Source organism: Vulpes lagopus, chromosome 2 (genome assembly GCF_018345385.1).
Source record: "Vulpes lagopus strain Blue_001 chromosome 2, ASM1834538v1, whole genome shotgun sequence".
Lineage (NCBI taxonomy): Eukaryota > Metazoa > Chordata > Mammalia > Carnivora > Canidae > Vulpes > Vulpes lagopus.
In genome coordinates, this window is record NC_054825.1 from 99,078,649 (window position 1) to 99,087,817 (window position 9,169).

The following is a 9,169-nucleotide window of genomic DNA, read 5'->3' on the forward strand; positions in this document are numbered from 1 at the left end:
TTCTCTTCCTTCCAGAGCCTAGGAAAGCCACTTAAACCTTCATGGCCTTCAGAATGCCTCCTCAGCCACCTGGTGTGTGAGACAATGCAGCCTGGGAAGCAGAAGAATCGCCAAATGCAAGGATATAGTACATACCTTGTCCCTGTCTGAGCAGCCTGTGGCCGGCACGCAGTCTCTCCCCCTAGAGTCCCCATTCCAGACATGTCTAGAGGGTATCGCCGTGGCAGACTTCATTAATCAAGCACAGCATCCCTTTGTAATGGACCCAGACAGCCTGCCTCACTACCCTCAACCCTAGGCTCTAAGCAGTCCCCACGTTTATTCAGAGTTGGCAGAGAACATGTAGCCTGCTTGGTGTTTCTGGCCTAAGGACACCTCAGGGGTGACAGGACCTGGGCAGAGCCCCAGCACCAAGAGTACAGTCAAAGGGGATGACGGAGGTCCTGGTGCTGGAGAGCCCTGATCTCTGAGGACCTGTGTTATACCCGCGTGATGAGGATCAAGCCATATATACTACTGGGAGGAAGACTGTTGACCTAGGTAGTGGCAGAGCAGTAAAGTCAAAAGAGAAAAACCAAGTGTTGGGTTTGGGGCTGTCATGTATGAACAGAATAAAGCAAAAAATAATTATTAAAAAAAAAAAAATAAATACAGTCACTGATACCAGTTTGTAAATGTGTGTGTGTGTGTGTGTGTGTGTGTGTGAGAGAGAGAGAGAGAGAGAGAGAGAGAGAAGAGGGAAGGAGAGAGAGGTATAGATTTTTGAATGTATTGTAAACATAAATGGTATTACATAGTATGTATTACTCTACATCTTACTTTCATCACTTAATAGGATGTCTTGGATCTTTCAGTACATATAGATCTATCTTCCTTCCTATGATGTCCTGCATGGAATTTCATAACATAGATATTTCATAACCTGTATAATGATACGGTTGGATATTCCCAGTTTTACATTATTACCAAAAATGTTGCAGTGAAACACCTTATGTATCCTCATTGCACATATTTCTCTAGGATGGTTATGAAGATGCAGAATGGCTAGGTTAACGTGTGTACTCACTTCTCAAGTTGCTTTTTTGTGTGGCTAAACCAATTTACTTCCAGTAGTATGAGAAAATCTGTTTCTCCACAGTCACCGATAATTGATATGGTCCAATTTAGAAATTTTGCTGATCTCAGTGAGTGAAAAATGGAGTGTGGTTGTTTTATTTTGCATTTCCCTAATGCAAAAACAGTCAGGGGTAGCAATTTTTACATGTGATGCTAGTTCAGGTCATCTGAGAAGCAGAAACCAAGACAAGGTTCAATGTGCAAGAGGTTTATTAGGGATAATTCTTGTGAGGAGAAAAGGGGAGAGAGCAAAGGATGTGGTGGTCAGATCACCATGCAGGTCTAGGCTCACAAAAGAGGGAGGGGGAGGGGAAGGAGGAGGACAAGGGAGAAGGCAAGTAGGGTAGGCTGACTGACTCTTATGGTACCGTGTGGTTATAAGAACCCTTCACCCCTGAGCCAAAGTCACCTGTCAGAGGAATCCTGTGCTTGTGCCTTGCAGGAAATCTGTGCCTAGCAGCCTTGCCTTTCTTAGTCACTGACTTGAAGCAATGTAAGGGAATCATGGCCTCAGTGTGAACACAGCAGTGGATTTGGCCACAGTAGCCAGGATGTCTGTCAGTTGTGCTGCCCACAGCAGAAGATCTGAGTGGTGCATTTTCATGGTCACCATGTATGTTTGTTGAACATTTGATTTCCTTCCTCTAGATAAGGTTTTTCTGTAGAGGATCAGATGGTAAATATTTTAGGCCTCTGCCTTTGTAGCAGTGAAGCAGCCCTAGCCTGTGTGCAAAACGACTGGGTGTGGCTGTGTTCCGATAAAACTTTATTTACAAAAGCAGGTGAGGGGCCAACCTATTATGTAGTTCCCTGAGTGTTGGTTAGTTTATATTACCCATTACTTGAGAATTTTGTAGAGTTTGTCTGTAAAACTATTCAGACTTAGTGTGTTTCTTAGGAGATAGACTTTGACTAATTTTCTACTTTACTCTGTAATTACTGGAATGTTTAGCTTTATTTATTTATGTACCAATATTGATAATTCATATTTTTTTGAGTTAACCATAATCCATAGATTTCACTTTTCTTGCTACCAGTTTTTACCTTGACTGCCCTTACTTTTCAAAGTTTCTATATTTACCATCTTTTTGATTCTACTTTTAAAAAAATTGATGTTTTAGTTTTGGATAACCAACATTAACTCTTTTTAAAAGCCTTAATTACAAATAGATATAAATCAAAATTAATGTATAGAGCTCAAGGTGATACCAATTCATTTGTCTAAATCTTGTTGTTCTGTGGATGAGGAAAAGTAATAGCCAGTTATGTTGACATTTTATCAGCCAAATTTGTTAATATTTTTCTTTTTAAAAATATTTTTATTTATTTATTCATGAGGGACACACAGAGAGAGGCATAGGCAGAGGCAGAGGCAGGGGGAGAAGCAGGCTCCCCGCCGGGAGCCCAATGGGAAACTTGATCCCAGCTCCCTGGGATCACGACCTGAGGTGAAGGTAGATGTTCAACCACTGAACCACCCAGGCATCCCAATATTTTTCTTTTTAAAAAATCTTCATAAATAAAATCATTTACTGAGTCAAGGTGTTCTACTGCTCTTTTGATTCATGTCTGTTGTAGCTTTTTAAAGTACTGGGATTATTTAAAGTGGCTAAGAGCATTGATTCAGGAGGCAGAGGCTTGTATTCAAATCCTGGCTCTACCATTTACTAGCGTTGTGAACTAGTGCAAATGAACTAACTGCTCTGTCCAAGCTCTTACTTGTCAAATGGAACCAACCATAGCATTTATATAGCCATATTTTGACAATCAAAGGGGTTAATACACATAAAGGACTTATGCCCCGCATGCCTAAGTACTACCTATTGATGGCATATTATTAATTCCACAGCTCTGCTTGTAAAGGTTGCACTCCATATGGTTTTGTTTCCTTGGGTTTGACTTTGATTCATTTTACATAATCATAAATGTGCTTTTGGTAAAGTTCTTTTGTGAAATTAAGCAAATGTGGGTTCATGACTGTGTCAATACCAGAGATTGCTGAGGGGTCTGTTGTTGCGCCCTCAGAACCTCAGAGGAGGTCTCAGAGTGAGGCCCATCAGTGGTCCCCGCCATCCCACTGACGGTCTTTTACTCCCCACTCTGGGTATTCTCACCACCTTCAGGATATTGTAATGTGGGAGAACTTTCACATTGGCTGAGGTGGTTTCCATGAGCATCAGAGGAGATGATGGTGAAAGCACATGGATGCTGATTTTGCAGGGTTGGGGGAAAGGTACGTTGTGGGAGGAGAGTGCTTTGGAGAGTGTTGCAGTGAGAGATAGAAAAAAAGCAAGTCATACAGAGAGCACCTCCTCATATTATTATCCTACTTTACTGTTCTTTTTGAAGAAAAGAAAGAAAAATAAAAGCAGTAAGTCTGATTGGTTAGTAATTTAAAAATTAACTATTTAGTTTATTTGTAGATTTATTTTTTCTGCCTTTCTCTTTATTCATTCCTTTCTTGTATTTTTTTAAGGGGGGAATGTTTTGTTATTTAATTTCTTGAGTTGAGGCTTACCTCATTTTTTAGTCTTTGTGGTTTTCTTTCTTTTTTTTAGTCTTTTTGATTTTCTAGTGAATACATTTAAGGCACTGACTTTTTATCTGAATACTGCTTTAGTGGCACACCCTTGGCTTTCCTCTCTTCATAGTTTATTGTAATCCTTTTCATTATACACCAATGCTCATAATACTATCTATGGAACTATCTAGTTATTTTAAAAACAGCTATATTGAGTTATAATTCATATGATATACAATTTACCCATTTAAAATTTAGAATTCAATTTTTTTTGTAGAATTCAATTTTTTAGCATATTCGCAGCATGTACAACCATTACCACAATCTAATTTTATAATTTTTTTCTCCCCTAAAAGAAACCCCATTCCATTACCTCACTCCTGAGCCACCACTGATCTACTCTTTGTCTTTATAAATTTGCCTATTTTGGATGTTTCATATAAATGGAATCCTATAACAAGTGGCCTTTTGTAACTAGCTTCTTTCACTTAGCATAACGTTTTTAAGTTTCATCCATGTTGTAGAATATATCAGGGCTTCATTTTTTAAAAGATTTTTATTTATTCATGAGAGACACAGAGGAAGCCGAGACATAGGTAGAGGGATGAGCAGATTCCCTGCTGAGGAGGGAGCCAGATGCAGGACTCCATCATGCGTGTGGGATCACGACCTGAGACAAAAGCAGACGCTCAACCACTGAGCCACCCAAGTACTACAGTGTGCTTCATTTTTAAATGGCCAAATATTATTCCATTGTATGGATGACACAATAAATACATTTTAAATCTGGTTATCTGTTGATGAACATATGGATTGTTTTACCTTTTTTGGTTATTGTGAGTTATGTTGCTATAACATTTTGTACAAGTTTTTGTGTAGATACCTGTTCTCATTTCTCCTGTTTCTACACCTAGGACTGGAACTGCTGGGTCATATGGTAGCTTTATGTTTATCTTTTTGAGGAACTGCCAAACTGTTTTCCAAAGCAGCTGCACTGTAATACATTCCCACCAGCAGTGCATGAGGGTTCCGATTTCTCCACATCTTATTGTGGTTTTGATTTGAATTTCTCTAAAGACTTGTGATATCCAGCCTATTTCAGGTGCTCATTGGCGATTTGTATATCTTCTTTAGAAATATACCTGTTCAGACCTTTCAGCCATTTGTAAAATTGGATTATTTGTCTCCTTTTTATTGAGTTGTAGCTCTTTAGATACAAGTATCAGCTATATGGTTTAGATATCTTATCAGCTATATGGTTTAGATATCTTATCAGCTATACAGTTAGATATCTTATCAGCTATAGGGCTAGATATCTTATCAGCTATATGGTTAGATATCTTATCAGCTATATGGTTCAGATATCTTATCAGCTATATGGTTCAGATCTCTTATCAGCTATATGGTTAGATATCTTATCAGCTATATGGTTTAGATATCTTATCAGCTATATGGTTAGATATCTTATCAGCTATATGGTTCAGATCTCTTATCAGCTATACGGTTAGATATCTTATCAGCTATATGGTTCAGATCTCTTATCACCTATACGGTTAGATATCTTATCAGCTATATGGCTTAGATATCTTATCAGCTATATGGTTAGATATCTTATCAGCTATATGGCTTAGATATCTTATCAGCTATATGGTTAGATATCTTATCAGCTATATGGCTTAGATATCTTATCAGCTATATGGTTTGAAATTATCTTCTATCATTCTTTGTTCTGTCTTTCATTTTCTTGATAGTATGCTTGAATTCAAAGGTTTTAATTTTTTAAAAATTTTTATTTATTTATCCATGAGAGACACACACACACACACACAGAGGCAGAGACACAGGCAGAGGGAGAAGCAGGCTCCATGCAGGGAGCCTGACATGGGATTCAATCCCCTGTCTCCAGGATCATGCCCTGGGCTGAAGGCGGTGCTAAACCGCTGAGCCACCAGGGTTGCCCAAGTTTTAATTTTGATGCGGTCCTAATTATCATTATTTTAAATTTTTATTGTTTCTTTTTAGTGTCATATCTAAGACACCATATCCAAGGCCACAAAGTTTTACACCTCTGAATTCTTAGAGTTTTATAATTTTAGCTTTTACATTTAGCTATTTTATCTGTTTTGAGTTAGTTTTTTGTATAGAGGTAAGGTAGTTGCCCTACTTCTTTCTTTTGCATGCCACCATCTAGAAATACCCCATTGAAAAGACACTTCTTTTTTCTCACTGAATTATTTGGGTGCCCTCACCAACATCAGTTGACCATAACTGCACATGTTTATTTCAGTTCTAGTCCATTTATCTATGTCTCTCGTTATGCTCATCATCATTGGTTTTGGTCTCACATCTCTGTCTTGGATTAATTATTTTCTTTAAAACATCTCCAGTAATGCTTTAAATGATAGTTGGTGACTAATGAACTTTCTATAATCTTGCAAGTTTGATAATTTGCTCTTACACCTTGCTTGAGTTTAGAAATATTTGTATTATGACCATTGAAATGTCTACTTCCTGTCCACAGGACATTAAAAATAAGAAATAGGAACTAGACCTTTCCTTTTTTTTCCACCCCAATTTTAGGGATGTGCAATTGGGAGAAGGCAGTTCAGTCCACCATCTTGTTTCCCTCCTACCTAATTAAAAAACCTTTCTGGTGGACACAGACATTTTCCTTGAGATAAAAAAAGAAAGTCATCATAGAATTATATAGTCATGTGAATTATGGAAACAAGATTTATTCAATCTCTATCTGACTACATAATTTCCAAAAATAACGATTTAACAAATAGTTGTTGACTGCCTTTTATATGCCAGGCACAGTGATAGGTTTTCAGGACACAGTGATGAATAAGACAGTCTTGGTTCTTTAGAAACTCTCAGTGGAATCCAACAGGTTGAGAAAACAGAAATTTCCATCACTTAGCATTCTATTACTAATATCCAACATTTGTATGGAAATTAATAGGTTACAAAGTGCTTTTTAATAGAGGGAGTTTTGGGGATCCCTGGGTGGCTCAGTGGTTTGGCGCCTGCCTTTGGCCCAGGGCGCGGTCAGGGAGTCCCGGGATCGAGTCCCACTTTGGACTCCCAGCATGGAGCCTGCTTCTTCCTCTGCCTCTCTCTGCCTCTCTCTCTCTCTCTGTCTATCATGAATAAATAAATAAATTGATTTTAAAAACCCTCTAAAAAAAGGAAATTTTTTAATGGAGTTTTTGGTTAATTCTCACTACAACCTAAAATGTACATATTGTTTTTGTGTTTTTTTTTTCATTATGCCATTTTGCTATGAGAAAACAGTTGGACTATTTTCCCCAACTGTCAAAACATAAATTATTACAGATTATGTATATATTATTAAATGACATACAAAAGGTGATAGAACTGGCATGAAGCAGAGACACAACTCAAATTCCAGATCCTAAATTTTGAAATCTTTCTGCTATCTTCTCTGGGTCTATGTTACCTTGGAATGTTACTTAACCTCTCTGATCTTCAGGTTCATGATCTAAAAACAGAGGAGGGGGATGATGGCTAGAGTAATAATTTCTAATGTTCTTCAAATTTAACATTTTATGAGCCTACCTTGAATTGAATTTCCATTTATAGATAAAAAGTTTTAATAAATTACTCTGGGCTCTTAATTATATTATTGAAATCATCATGAGAGCTAGCTCCTATTTTATGGCCTATGTCTCGTTTCACTGATGTACTTTATTGCAAGATACATTTGCTAGAATGATCTATTTTTCCAACCCCAAATGGGATATTGTTGAAATCGCAAAATACAAAACATGGAGAAAGAATTTTTACAAGGCCATCTTTTCTCTAACAGAGGAGCACTAAGAAATCAGATTCTGTTCTGGCCTTGTACTGTCACACAGTCAAATGCCCATGCCTATTTGACGCTGATGCAGTACAGAATAATATGTCATATTATATACCATCCTTGTAGAGTACCATTGAGGCTTATGTCCTTTAGGTAACATAACCCAAAATATTTTGTATATAACTGTCCCAGTTTTAGGACTAGAGTAGGGAACAGTTCCAGTATCCATTTCTTTTATACACATATAAAACTTTTTTTTCTTCACACATAGCCAAAGACATTATTTAAGTCACAATACCAGCGATAGTTATATCCTGATTTTTGGCATGGGAATTGGATATTTCTGAATTAGACAGTTGCAGGTGTGCCAAAAATAATTGTTCCAGAAAAAAAAATATGAACCAGGCAGGGGATATCAGAAAAGTAGGGTCAGAACTTTGATTCTGGACCTGGCTCTGTCCTTTACTCAACATGATGCTTCAGTTTCTCCCTTTACAGTAGGAAAAAGAATATTTGCTTTATTTCATGTGTCTGTTGCAAGGACACAATGAATGATATAGATAAAGTAACATGAAAATTTAAAGCATCATAAGTTCTTTTGTCTTTAGGGGACAGGAAGGAGCACTTTTTTTCCCTCTTCATTCCTCCTCCTCCTCCTCCTCTTCCTCTTCTTCTTCCTTCGTCTTTAAGTTGTCTGATGCATGGCCAAAGTCTTAAGAAATATTTACTTTGTGCCTGACAGTTTCAGGAGTATTATTATAGAAACTCTTATTTAGTACTCCAAATAATCCATGAGATAGTGATATTACCTTCAGTTTTTGGAGAAGGAAACAGAAGATCAAAGAGGTCAGGTCTGTCACACAAGCTCTGAATACCAGCACAGTGATTGATGACCAGGGTGTCCAGTGAGGTCTGTTGGATTCCAAACTCTGTAGCCTTACTTATGATTAATTTATTGATTTCCTTTGCTTAAATAAAATGCCAGAGAATGAAGACCATCTGACCAAAAAATTGATCTGGGAGAGAAAACTGGTTGGTGAAAGTTCCAGTCTGAAGACCCATAAGACACAAATGATAAGAATCTGCTGTTAATTTTTGGCAGAGTTGGAAATATTTTAATTTGAGCTTTTATTATTCAAAGAAATTATAATCTATGACCAATTGTCCCTAAATGGAGGAGAATTCATGAGAGGACAAATTCACTTAACACTTTACTTAAAATAAGCCTGGATAAGACACCATTATAATTCTATATAACTATAGTCATAGTTCTTTGCTCACCAGCTTCAGGTAACTCAAACAAAAGGGAATGTACTGGAAGAATGCTCGGGAGATCACAGGATTTACAAGCCATTGGAAGAGCAGGGCAAGTGCCATGTGACCCCTCAGGAATGAATAATCTCTGTCTTTCCTTCATTACATCAGATGTAAAGCCCTGGAGAGATGGTCGAGTTAGACCAGCTTGGATTGAGTCCCTAGGCCTTGGCTCTGAGAGGAATTTTCTTACTGAAGTCACATGTGATGTCCATTCTAGATGCATTTGGGTTGAAAGTATAAAAGCTCCTTGATTGAGAATTCCATTGCCTTGTGTGCAGTGTGGGAATATTTATACCATTTTACTCCAAAAGGAAATGAAATGATCTCAGAAAGGAGGAACGGCTGCTTAAGCAGGCCCCCTTTTCCCCTCAGAATTGTCCATTATAATG